This window comes from Lampris incognitus, chromosome 17, assembly GCF_029633865.1.
Source record: "Lampris incognitus isolate fLamInc1 chromosome 17, fLamInc1.hap2, whole genome shotgun sequence".
Taxonomy (NCBI): Eukaryota; Metazoa; Chordata; class Actinopteri; order Lampriformes; family Lampridae; genus Lampris; species Lampris incognitus.
The window spans coordinates 12,686,676-12,698,396 of NC_079227.1; the positions used below are offsets into that span (position 1 = coordinate 12,686,676).

General features: G+C 46.3%; 1 long non-coding RNA gene across 1 annotated transcript; it reads right to left on the reverse strand.

Moving 5' to 3' along the window:
• Positions 1–2,426: 2,426 nt before the first annotated feature.
• On the reverse strand, positions 2,427–9,958 carry LOC130128044 (uncharacterized). The gene is made up of 3 exons (XR_008811864.1): positions 9,770–9,958; positions 3,799–3,911; positions 2,427–2,659 (listed from the first exon to the last, which is right to left on the reverse strand). It is a non-coding gene; the product is annotated as an uncharacterized LOC130128044 (long non-coding RNA).
• Positions 9,959–11,721: the final 1,763 nt, after the last annotated feature.

Consider the following 11,721-nt stretch of genomic DNA (forward strand, 5'->3'; position numbering starts at 1 on the left):
ATCTCCGCGCTCCTCTGAGCTGATCCACCTCGGTGGAGCTGATATCGCCGTGTTGGTGTTGTTCCTATGACGTCATAATGAATGTTGCTCCAGGACCACCATTGCGAATGGTTTATGTATGTTTATAAATATGTATATGCATGTATGTGTATGTGTATATGTATGCATATATATGATGTTCTCTTTGTAATGTTTTGAATTGGATTTAAATAAGGTTTTGTTAAAAAAAAACAAAAAAAAAACAAAAACAAAATCCTTGCGAACGACCAATCACGTCGTTGTGCTGTCGTGCCTTTGTGACTCCGGGAAAGACACGGTTGTGGGTTAGCTATCGGTTAAGGTGTCAGGGTAAGGTAAGTGCTAGGTTAAGGTGTCGGGGTAAGGTAAGTGCTAGGTTAAGGTGTCGGGGTAAGGTAAGTGCTAGGTTAAGGTGTCGGGGTAAGGTAAGTGCTAGGTTAAGGTGTCAGGGTAAGGTAAGTGCTAGGTTAAGGTGTCGGGGTAAGGTAAGTGCTAGGTTAAGGTGTCGGGGTAAGGTAAGTGCTAGGTTAAGGTGTCGGGGTACGGTAAGTGCTAGGTTAAGGTGTCGGGGTAAGGTAAGTGCTAGGTTAAGGTGTCGGGGTACGGTAAGTGCTAGGTTAAGGTGTCGGGGTAAGGTAAGTGCTAGGTTAAGGTGTCGGGGTAAGGTAAGTGCTAGGTTAAGGTGTCGGGGTAAGGTAAGTGCTAGGTTAAGGTGTCGGGGTACGGTAAGTGCTAGGTTAAGGTGTCGGGGTACGGTAAGTGCTAGGTTAAGGTGTCGGGGTAAGGTAAGTGCTAGGTTAAGGTGTCGGGGTACGGTAAGTGCTAGGTTAAGGTGTCGGGGTAAGGTAAGTGCTAGGTTAAGGTGTCGGGGTAAGGTAAGTGCTAGGTTAAGGTGTCGGGGTAAGGTAAGTGCTAGGTTAAGGTGTCGGGGTAAGGTAAGTGCTAGGTTAAGGTGTCGGGGTAAGGTAAGTGCTAGGTTAAGGTGTCGGGGTAAGGTAAGTGCTAGGTTAAGGTGTCGGTGTAAGGTAAGTGCTAGGTTAAGGTGTCGGGGTAAGGTAAGTGCTAGGTTAAGGTGTCGGTGTAAGGTAAGTGCTAGGTTAAGGTGTCGGGGTAAGGTAAGTGCTAGGTTAAGGTTAGGGTTAGGTTGAGGTTATGTATCCGGCCAATTAGCCCTCTCTCCCGGGCCGTCCCGGTCGCTGCTCCACCCCCTCTGGGGAGGGCTGCATATTACCACACGCCTCCTCCGATACACGTGGAGTCGCCAGGGGGACGTAGCGCGTGGGAGGATCACGCTATTAACCCCAGTACCGACCAGAAGAGGCGCTAGTGCAGCGACCAGGACACATACCCACATCCGGCTTCCCACCCGCAGACACGGCCAGTTGTATCTGTAGGGATTCGAACACGGAGATTCGAACCGGCGATCCTCGTGTTGGTAGGCGACGGAATAGACCGCCACACTACCCTACCCGGACGCCTTTTCCCGGCGTTTTAATCCCGTGTCGCAAAGGCATGACGTCACAACAACCTGATTGGTCCGCTGAAATGATGGCGCTGGAGCAACGTTAATGACGATGTCGTGGGAACAACACCAACACGGTGAGAGCAGATCGAGCGCTTCACCTCAGCGACCCGCCAAATGTCTCACACCCAGCGCTGCTCCGCTCCGTCGACACACAACATCTCCTTTACAGGGCTTCATGTGGATACAAGCACAAACACACAAACACACACGTGTTTCTACACTTGTGAGAGGGCCCCGGTTAACTCGCTGATATCCTCACTTTGTAAAAATGTCCTCAGTCTTATAGTCAGAATAACCTGTAATTGGTCCTCACAAATATAGCAGGACTAGAACACACACACACACGCACACACGCACACGCACACACACACACACACACACACACACACACACACACACACACACACACACACACACACAGAAGAACATAAACACCTACTTCCTTGTATTTGGTTCCTTACCAGGCCAATGCGGTTTGTGTATGACACAACTTTACCATTAACACAACAAAACGACACAATTTTTCCAGCTTCTCTGTCTTTTTTCCTCTTAAATCACGCGTCACGTTTTTCTCTCCTGCGATTGGCTGGTTGGGCCGTGTGGAGCGCGCCTGGCCAATCAGCACCATGGACAGTTCCAAACAGTCGCAGCCTTCAAACGTTGATAACGAGGTTCGTACCCCCCAAACTCTGCTGTGCTCTTATTTTTCAACCAGGAATTATATCTTAATCAGTGCCAATTACCAGACACACGTTTTCAACACATGCACGTGGATGAATATCGCGAGAGGAGGAGTTGGGGAAAGCGTGCCAGCACTTCCCATACGCTGTTCAACGTACAGTTAATGTGGACCCCGTTTTCGGTTAGAGAAAGCAGGTCAAACTTTCATTTCACTCAGAAACATGTCATTTTATATGCTTCTTTAAACGGATAGGTTACACAACATGTTAAACTGTTGGCGGGCAGCATGACTGGACAACACTGTGGGGCTACAATAAGTATTTTGCGTCTTGATAAAAATGTCCTCCCCACTCTTCCGTGATCACGGATGGTTGAGTCCATCGCTCTGTGAATGGAGGGGGCTGATTGGAGGATGGAGGCAAGGGAGAAATGAATCTGTGTCAAACAACAACAACAACAACAACAACAACAACAAAGAGGGATTGTAAGATACTTCATGGTTGACTTGTAATTATAACAAACTCATAAATCTAAAAGATCTTATCAAAGATGCAGGCCATTGTTATTAAAGGGGAAATCCACCCCAATGTAGATTCCCTCTGATATGGGATGTTAAATCCAGATTTAGTGGGCAGTCTGGATCACACCACTGTGGCATTATGGGAGTTTAATCTAGTTAGTTAGTTCGTGAAAAGCAAAACTCTCTCGAGCGTATTGTTAAACGACAGCTGCTCACTAGGTGACATTAGCCAGCATCAGCCGGACGTGGATGCTGGGTACCCCTGCAGGGAACCAGGCGTTTCTCAGAGTTCACCAAGTCCAGCTGGGGCCGATGAGCGCCGGAGCGGTCCTGGCTTCTCGGTCTATCTATGGATAAGGGCACAGGGCGGATCCCAGCCTCGCCTTCTCTATGTTTGAAGGATTTCCCAGATATCCACAGTCACGCTCTGATTCAGTATTACGTCATGTTTTGTTCTTGGCGTCCGGGTTGCGTATTGCGTATCTATTCCGCTGCCTACCAACACGGGGATCGCCGGTTCGAATCCCCGGCTTCCCACCCGCAGACACAATTGGCCGTGTCTGCCGGACATGGGCATGTGTCCTGGTCGCTGCACTAGCGCCTCCTCTGGTCGGTCGGGGCGCTTGGGAAGGATAGCGTGATCCTGCCACGCGCTACGTCCCCCTGGTGAAACTCCACACTGTCAGGTGAAAAGAAGCGGCTGGAGACTCCACGTGTATTGGAGGAGGCACGTGGTAGTCTGCAGCCCTCCCCGGATCGGCAGAGGGGGTGGAGCGGCGACCGGGACAGCTCGGAAGAGTGGGGTAATTGACCGGATACAATTGGGGGGGAAAGGGGGGAAAGGAGGGGGGATCCCACACAAAAAAGAAAAAAGAATAGAGAATTTGTTCCTGTGTTGACAGTTGGTGGCGGACTTGGTTATGCTCGCTGCGTCACACCACCGGAAGAAGCCCTGCTTCTGTGTCAGGGTGGGGTTCGGGGGGGGGGGCATTCTGGAATAAACTCCACAAATGTGAGAGCTGGTATTTAGGGTGCATCAACAGTGATAACGTACATTTTCTGGAGAAGTGTTGGTGGGTGACTCACGACCCCTCGGACAGCGTTTTGGCACAAGCCTGAAAGGCATCTAGTAAGTCCCTACAGGCCTCCGCTGCTTTCTCTCTGACGCTGGAACACAAGGTCACACACACACACACACACACACACACACACACACACACACACACACACACACACACACACACACACACACACACACACACACTAAGCTCAGCCATACACTCTGCTCACTGCCTTCAAGAGGCTTACAGCACTTGCAGTGGTAGTAATAGAAATAGTGGAAGATGTAGTAGCAGTAGTGGTAGTACAATTATTGGCATTGGTAGAAGTAACAGTAATAGTGGTAGTATTGGAATTGGTAGAAGTAATAGTAGTAGTTGAAGTAATAGTAGCAGCAGCAGTAGTAGTTACAGTACTAGTAGTAGTTGCAGTACTAGTAGTATGAGCAGTAGTAATAATAATGGGTAGTAGCTGCAGCAGTAGTAGCAGCAGCAGTAGTAGTTGCAGTAGCAGCAGCAGCAGTAGTAGTAGTACTTGTTATAGCATTAGTATTGGCATTAGTAGTAGCAGTAGTAATAATAGTGGCAGTAGCTGCAGCAGTAGTAGTTGCAGTACTAGTAGTAGCAGCAGCAGTAGTCGTATTAGTAGTAAAGCGACCTTGAGTATTAGAAAAGTGCTATATAAGTTTAATTTAATATTATTATTATTATTAGTAGTAGTAGTAGTAGTGGCACTAGTAGTAGTAATAATGGTATCACAGAAAGTTTAATCAGTTCATCTGGACACAACGTTTAGTATTTGTACCACTAGTAGTAGTAGTGACACTAGTAGTGGTAGTAGCAGAAGTAGTAGTGACACTAGTAGTGGTAGTAGCAGAAGTAGTAGTGACACTAGTAGTGGTAGTAGCAGTAGTAGTAGTGACACTAGTAGTGGTAGTAGCAGAAGTAGTAGTGACACTAGTAGTGGTAGTAGCAGTAGTAGTAGTGACACTAGTAGTGGTAGTAGCAGAAGTAGTAGTGACACTGGTAGTGGTAGTAGCAGAAGTAGTAGTGACACTGGTAGTGGTAGTAGCAGAAGTAGTAGTGACACTGGTAGTGGTAGTAGCAGTAGTAGTAGTGACACTAGTAGTGGTAGTAGCAGTAGTAGTAGTGACACTAGTAGTGGTAGTAGCAGTAGTAGTAGTGACACTGGTAGTGGTAGTAGCAGAAGTAGTAGTGACACTAGTAGTGGTAGTAGCAGTAGTAGTAGTGACACTAGTAGTGGTAGTAGCAGAAGTAGTAGTGACACTAGTAGTGGTAGTAGCAGTAGTAGTAGTGACACTGGTAGTGGTAGTAGCAGAAGTAGTAGTGACACTAGTAGTGGTAGTAGCAGTAGTAGTAGTGACACTGGTAGTGGTAGTAGCAGTAGTAGTAGTGACACTGGTAGTGGTAGTAGCAGAAGTAGTAGTGACACTGGTAGTGGTAGTAGCAGTAGTAGTAGTGACACTGGTAGTGGTAGTAGCAGAAGTAGTAGTGACACTAGTAGTGGTAGTAGCAGTAGTAGTAGTGACACTAGTAGTGGTAGTAGCAGAAGTAGTAGTGACACTAGTAGTGGTAGTAGCAGTAGTAGTAGTGACACTGGTAGTGGTAGTAGCAGAAGTAGTAGTGACACTAGTAGTGGTAGTAGCAGTAGTAGTAGTGACACTAGTAGTGGTAGTAGCAGTAGTAGTAGTGACACTGGTAGTGGTAGTAGCAGTAGTAGTAGTGACACTGGTAGTGGTAGTAGCAGAAGTAGTAGTGACACTGGTAGTGGTAGTAGCAGTAGTAGTAGTGACACTGGTAGTGGTAGTAGCAGAAGTAGTAGTGACACTAGTAGTGGTAGTAGCAGTAGTAGTAGTGACACTAGTAGTGGTAGTAGCAGAAGTAGTAGTGACACTAGTAGTGGTAGTAGCAGAAGTAGTAGTGACACTGGTAGTGGTAGTAGCAGAAGTAGTAGTGACACTGGTAGTGGTAGTAGCAGAAGTAGTAGTGACACTGGTAGTGGTAGTAGCAGTAGTAGTAGTGACACTAGTAGTGGTAGTAGCAGTAGTAGTAGTGACACTAGTAGTGGTAGTAGCAGTAGTAGTAGTGACACTGGTAGTGGTAGTAGCAGAAGTAGTAGTGACACTAGTAGTGGTAGTAGCAGTAGTAGTAGTGACACTAGTAGTGGTAGTAGCAGAAGTAGTAGTGACACTAGTAGTGGTAGTAGCAGTAGTAGTAGTGACACTGGTAGTGGTAGTAGCAGAAGTAGTAGTGACACTAGTAGTGGTAGTAGCAGTAGTAGTAGTGACACTGGTAGTGGTAGTAGCAGTAGTAGTAGTGACACTGGTAGTGGTAGTAGCAGAAGTAGTAGTGACACTGGTAGTGGTAGTAGCAGTAGTAGTAGTGACACTGGTAGTGGTAGTAGCAGAAGTAGTAGTGACACTAGTAGTGGTAGTAGCAGTAGTAGTAGTGACACTAGTAGTGGTAGTAGCAGAAGTAGTAGTGACACTAGTAGTGGTAGTAGCAGTAGTAGTAGTGACACTGGTAGTGGTAGTAGCAGAAGTAGTAGTGACACTAGTAGTGGTAGTAGCAGTAGTAGTAGTGACACTAGTAGTGGTAGTAGCAGTAGTAGTAGTGACACTGGTAGTGGTAGTAGCAGTAGTAGTAGTGACACTGGTAGTGGTAGTAGCAGAAGTAGTAGTGACACTGGTAGTGGTAGTAGCAGTAGTAGTAGTGACACTGGTAGTGGTAGTAGCAGAAGTAGTAGTGACACTAGTAGTGGTAGTAGCAGTAGTAGTAGTGACACTAGTAGTGGTAGTAGCAGAAGTAGTAGCGACACTAGTAGTGGTAGTAGCAGAAGTAGTAGTGACACTAGTAGTGGTAGTAGCAGTAGTAGTAGTGACACTAGTAGTGGTAGTAGCAGTAGTAGTAGTGACACTAGTAGTGGTAGTAGCAGTAGTAGTAGTGACACTAGTAGTGGTAGTAGCAGTAGTAGTAGTGACACTAGTAGTGGTAGTAGCAGAAGTAGTAGTGACACTGGTAGTGGTAGTAGCAGTAGTAGTAGTGACACTGGTAGTGGTAGTAGCAGAAGTAGTAGTGACACTGGTAGTGGTAGTAGCAGAAGTAGTAGTGACACTGGTAGTGGTAGTAGCAGAAGTAGTAGTGACACTAGTAGTGGTAGTAGCAGTAGTAGTAGTGACACTAGTAGTGGTAGTAGCAGTAGTAGTAGTGACACTAGTAGTGGTAGTAGCAGTAGTAGTAGCGACACTAGTAGTGGTAGTAGCAGAAGTAGTAGTGACACTAGTAGTGGTAGTAGCAGAAGTAGTAGCGACACTAGTAGTGGTAGTAGCAGTAGTAGTAGTGACACTAGTAGTGGTAGTAGCAGAAGTAGTAGTGACACTAGTAGTGGTAGTAGCAGTAGTAGTAGTGACACTAGTAGTGGTAGTAGCAGAAGTAGTAGTGACACTAGTAGTGGTAGTAGCAGTAGTAGTAGTGACACTAGTAGTGGTAGTAGCAGTAGTAGTAGTGACACTAGTAGTGGTAGTAGCAGTAGTAGTAGTAACACTAGTAGTGGTAGTAGCAGTAGTAGTAGTGACACTAGTAGTGGTAGTAGCAGAAGTAGTAGTGACACTAGTAGTGGTAGTAGCAGTAGTAGTAGTGACACTAGTAGTGGTAGTAGCAGTAGTAGTAGTGACACTAGTAGTGGTAGTAGCAGAAGTAGTAGTGACACTAGTAGTGGTAGTAGCAGTAGTAGTAGTGACACTAGTAGTGGTAGTAGCAGTAGTAGTAGTGACACTAGTAGTGGTAGTAGCAGTAGTAGTAGTGACACTAGTAGTGGTAGTAGCAGTAGTAGTAGTGACACTAGTAGTGGTAGTAGCAGAAGTAGTAGTGACACTAGTAGTGGTAGTAGCAGTAGTAGTAGTGACACTAGTAGTGGTAGTAGCAGAAGTAGTAGTGACACTAGTAGTGGTAGTAGCAGTAGTAGTAGTGACACTAGTAGTGGTAGTAGCAGTAGTAGTAGTGACACTAGTAGTGGTAGTAGCAGAAGTAGTAGTGACACTAGTAGTGGTAGTAGCAGTAGTAGTAGTAACACTAGTAGTGGTAGTAGCAGTAGTAGTAGTAACACTAGTAGTGGTAGTAGCAGAAGTAGTAGTGACACTAGTAGTGGTAGTAGCAGAAGTAGTAGTGACACTAGTAGTGGTAGTAGCAGTAGTAGTAGTGACACTAGTAGTGGTAGTAGCAGTAGTAGTAGTGACACTAGTAGTGGTAGTAGCAGAAGTAGCGCAGACACACACACACACACACACACAAAGCACAATAACACAGTGCAAAGCATGGTGGCAAGGCAGAAAAGACCAAAGCAACCTGAAGATCCTGTGGCGCACCTTTACATCCACTCCACAGTGCTGCAGAACTAGGGACCACATGAACCTTTCCGTGGGGGTTCTGGCGAGTCTAAACCAGCAGGCCGCGAGAGCCCCGCAGATTCTTTTGGGTGACAAGTCAAGTTGATTTGTGCATTAACAAAATGTACTTCAAATCCAACTATAGCAGATGTGTGTGTGTGTGTGATGTTGGTGCATTAGGCCAGAGGTTCTCCGTTCTGGTCCAGGGGGGACCACAGCGCTGCCAAGTTGTCCCCTTCCAGGTAAGTTAGTTGTGTCCCCGGCGTGGGCAGATGAACCAACTGTTGGGGCCCAGGGGCAAATATGACCAGGGGGCTCCTGCAGGAATTCAGACTATGGCTGGGGGCTGTATTAAAGCCTGCATTTTAACTACTAGCTTCAGAGACTGTAACAGCAGACTCAAGATTGAAGAATCTTCATTTGTTACGTCTCATTGTAAAAGTATAAGAGAGTAAAATTCTTGCGTTTCGGCTCCTCGACACTGCAGCAGCAACAGTAATTAAATAACAACAAAACAGAACGAAAAGCAGACTATGGCCTCTGACCATATAGGTTTATTCTGGTCCCATCCGTCCTTTTTTAATCTGCATCAGTGCAAACTCAGTACCCCTCATCTTTGAGGGCTACTCGTGGCTCAGGGCGCCGGGGCGTTTGCCCCACTTGTGTCATGTGGAAATACTGCCCCGGTCACTGGTGTAAATCAGTCCCTGCTTAGGTGAATGGGATGCAAACCAACACAGCTCTGTTTTCTCAGACTGAGCCCCTCTACTTTAGGTAATGAACCAGAGGAAGTGCTATAGGGAATCTGCATAGCAACTTTTTCTCGGGACCGCGTGTAACATGAACTGGCGTCACGGAGCGTGCCAAGCCTCGGCGGTATCATGTGTGTCGGGGTCTATTTTAAACCTGTGCTCTGTCCTCGTCGGACCGGACATATAAACTACTGGAGGGGCCATTTATAAACTGTGTTTTAATTGGTTCTTTACGGTTAATTGGATTGGCGTAGTCATCGACTAATATGATGTTATCTCCGCTGACCCTTCTTATATTAGATTATCTTGGTGGGTAGTCGCTGAGAGGTTGACATGGTGATGGGAATAAATGGGATCTTATGAGCGGAGCTGCGCTAGTTTTGACCGGGAATAGCCCCAAAAAAAAAGCTGACTGATTTGCAGTAGATGAAAAGTGACCCTCCCCTTAGCTGCAGCCCAAACACAGTCATCCTGATTCCGGCTTGACTGCCTTGAATCCAAGTGCAGCAATCTTCCATACCCCAGAAAGGGACAAGCGGCACCGACACCGACCAAAGATTTCCGGGCACATCACAGTGACATCAGTTAACGAATCTCACACAGCTCACTTCGACCATGCGTTAGGACAATAGCCATCATCACGCTGTGCGCTGTAATTGTAGGGCACGTGATAGAGCGGATTACATTCGGCACACAGTCTCAACACGCTTTTCAACGCACGCTAAAGCAGCTTCTTCCTTTCCCTTTTTTCTTTTTCTTTTCCCAGCTTTGCCCCAACAGCCTGGCGTGCTCCCTGTCACCATACTCACCATTTATCCACGTCATGTTTGATGACCTGGCAGGGCGCGGGCACAGCTGCTTCCCAGTCTGGCATGTTGTCAAGTCAGCTGGAGTTACGCGAAGGCCCGTGAACCGGAGCGACGACGAAGCTGGAGAGATTTGGTGCGGCAAGGAAGGAACGAGTGGAGGGAGAGAAATGTGGGAGAGGGAGAAGAGTGTCTTGGGAAGAAGAGGGGGGGGGCGGGCGGGGTGACGGTAACTGTCGTAAGTAGGAACCAGGGAGGTCAAAGGTCATGCAGGGTGCGTGACGATGTGACACAAGATGCAAAAGTGGAGGCCCGGAGAAATAAAGTTTGTCATTTTGTTTCGTCCTTTTTTCAGTTTATCTTCTTGATAGCAATACAACCACTGCTATCTCGGTCTCTCTCTTTCTCTCATTTCGGTCCTTTGTTGCTGTGCTCCTCTGCAGTGGGTATGCAGGGAGCTGGTCCTTTGGGCCGCCCTCTCCGCATCATAGCAGCAACATGACAGCAGACTGGCGCGCCGCGGCCGCTTTCTCGTATGGAGAAAAGAAAAGCTTGTTTTTCTGTTTAGCGTTTACAAGGATTACAGACATGAGCTCAGGCTTGGTGTGCAGATAACGCATTAACCTCGTCGTTGCCGGTGATAAATATAGCATTGTGCATGTGTTTAAAAAAAGCAACGTGAAAAACACACGGCCAAAAAAAGAAAAGAGAAATTGTCAATCAGTAGAATCACTATCGGCCTCTGTGCCGAAATGTAAACGATAGCTGTACAACTAAGTCAGAGTTACATGAATCATATTCAGCTGACAGAAAGCGAACACGTCAATATCTTAATGAAGCGGCTTGCGAAGACATCACTTATTTCCCTCACATCCCCAAACACATGGGACGACTTTGAAGATTAGCCCGTCATATTATTTATAGGCCCCTGGGGGTTATGGGGTTTATTCTGGGTACTTTTATCTGAAATGGCAATTGTCCCAAATCAGCCAAGATGGACGTCCAAGCATTATGCAACCCCGTAACAGTTTTAGTCTCTACACACAGCTTACACATGGTGACGCTAGAGGGGGAAAAATTATATATATATATATATATATATATATATATATTTCGACTATGTATATATAGTCGAAACTATTTCGAGTGTCAGTTATTACTTTTTGAGAGAATGTCAGTTATTGCTTTTTGAGAGCTTGTAGACGAAATATTATCTGTATCTCCGAAAATAGTGTAATGACTTGTTTTTTTGTTGCCGAAAAAAATGGAACAACATGCAAATTTATACACACAGTACACATACATGTACTGTCATCTTTTCAGTTGTACACTGATTTCACCACTAGGGGGCAACAACCGCCCACATAGCCTACATAAAGTAAAGGTTTCGTGCATAATACATGTACATACATGACGCGGTGTACTGTCTCCTTGCATCACGCACAGGAGTCACGTTCACATTCCGGAACAGGAACTCGCCCGGCCCCCGTGACACCCGAAGCAAAACGAAACCTCAGGGCGTCCCAAGAGCGCGGGTAAATTAGAAATGGGCTGCTGTGATTATTCGATAACAGGACACTCCATATTAAAGATGTCAGTGTTTTCGTTCCCAGCACTGTTGGCGCGGCTCCACAGCAGAACCAGACATTTCTGTCTGATTCTGCCACTGTCATGGCTATCAAACGGACTGTGCCATCTGCTGGTGTGCAGTTCAAGTGTACTGGGGCCTGGCGGGCTACATAATAAAACACAGGGTTTTTCAATAATAAACGCGTCGGTGCATCTACCTGCTTTTTAAAACAGGTATTTATTTGAATATTGAAATTCCAGTTTTGCGTATCTATCAACGAAATGTAACGTTGCGTTAATGGGAACGGGGGCAAGTCTGAACTATGTTAGGCTATAGGTTACATATACATAAAGATTTTGATACGAACGATTTCAAATGAAGACCC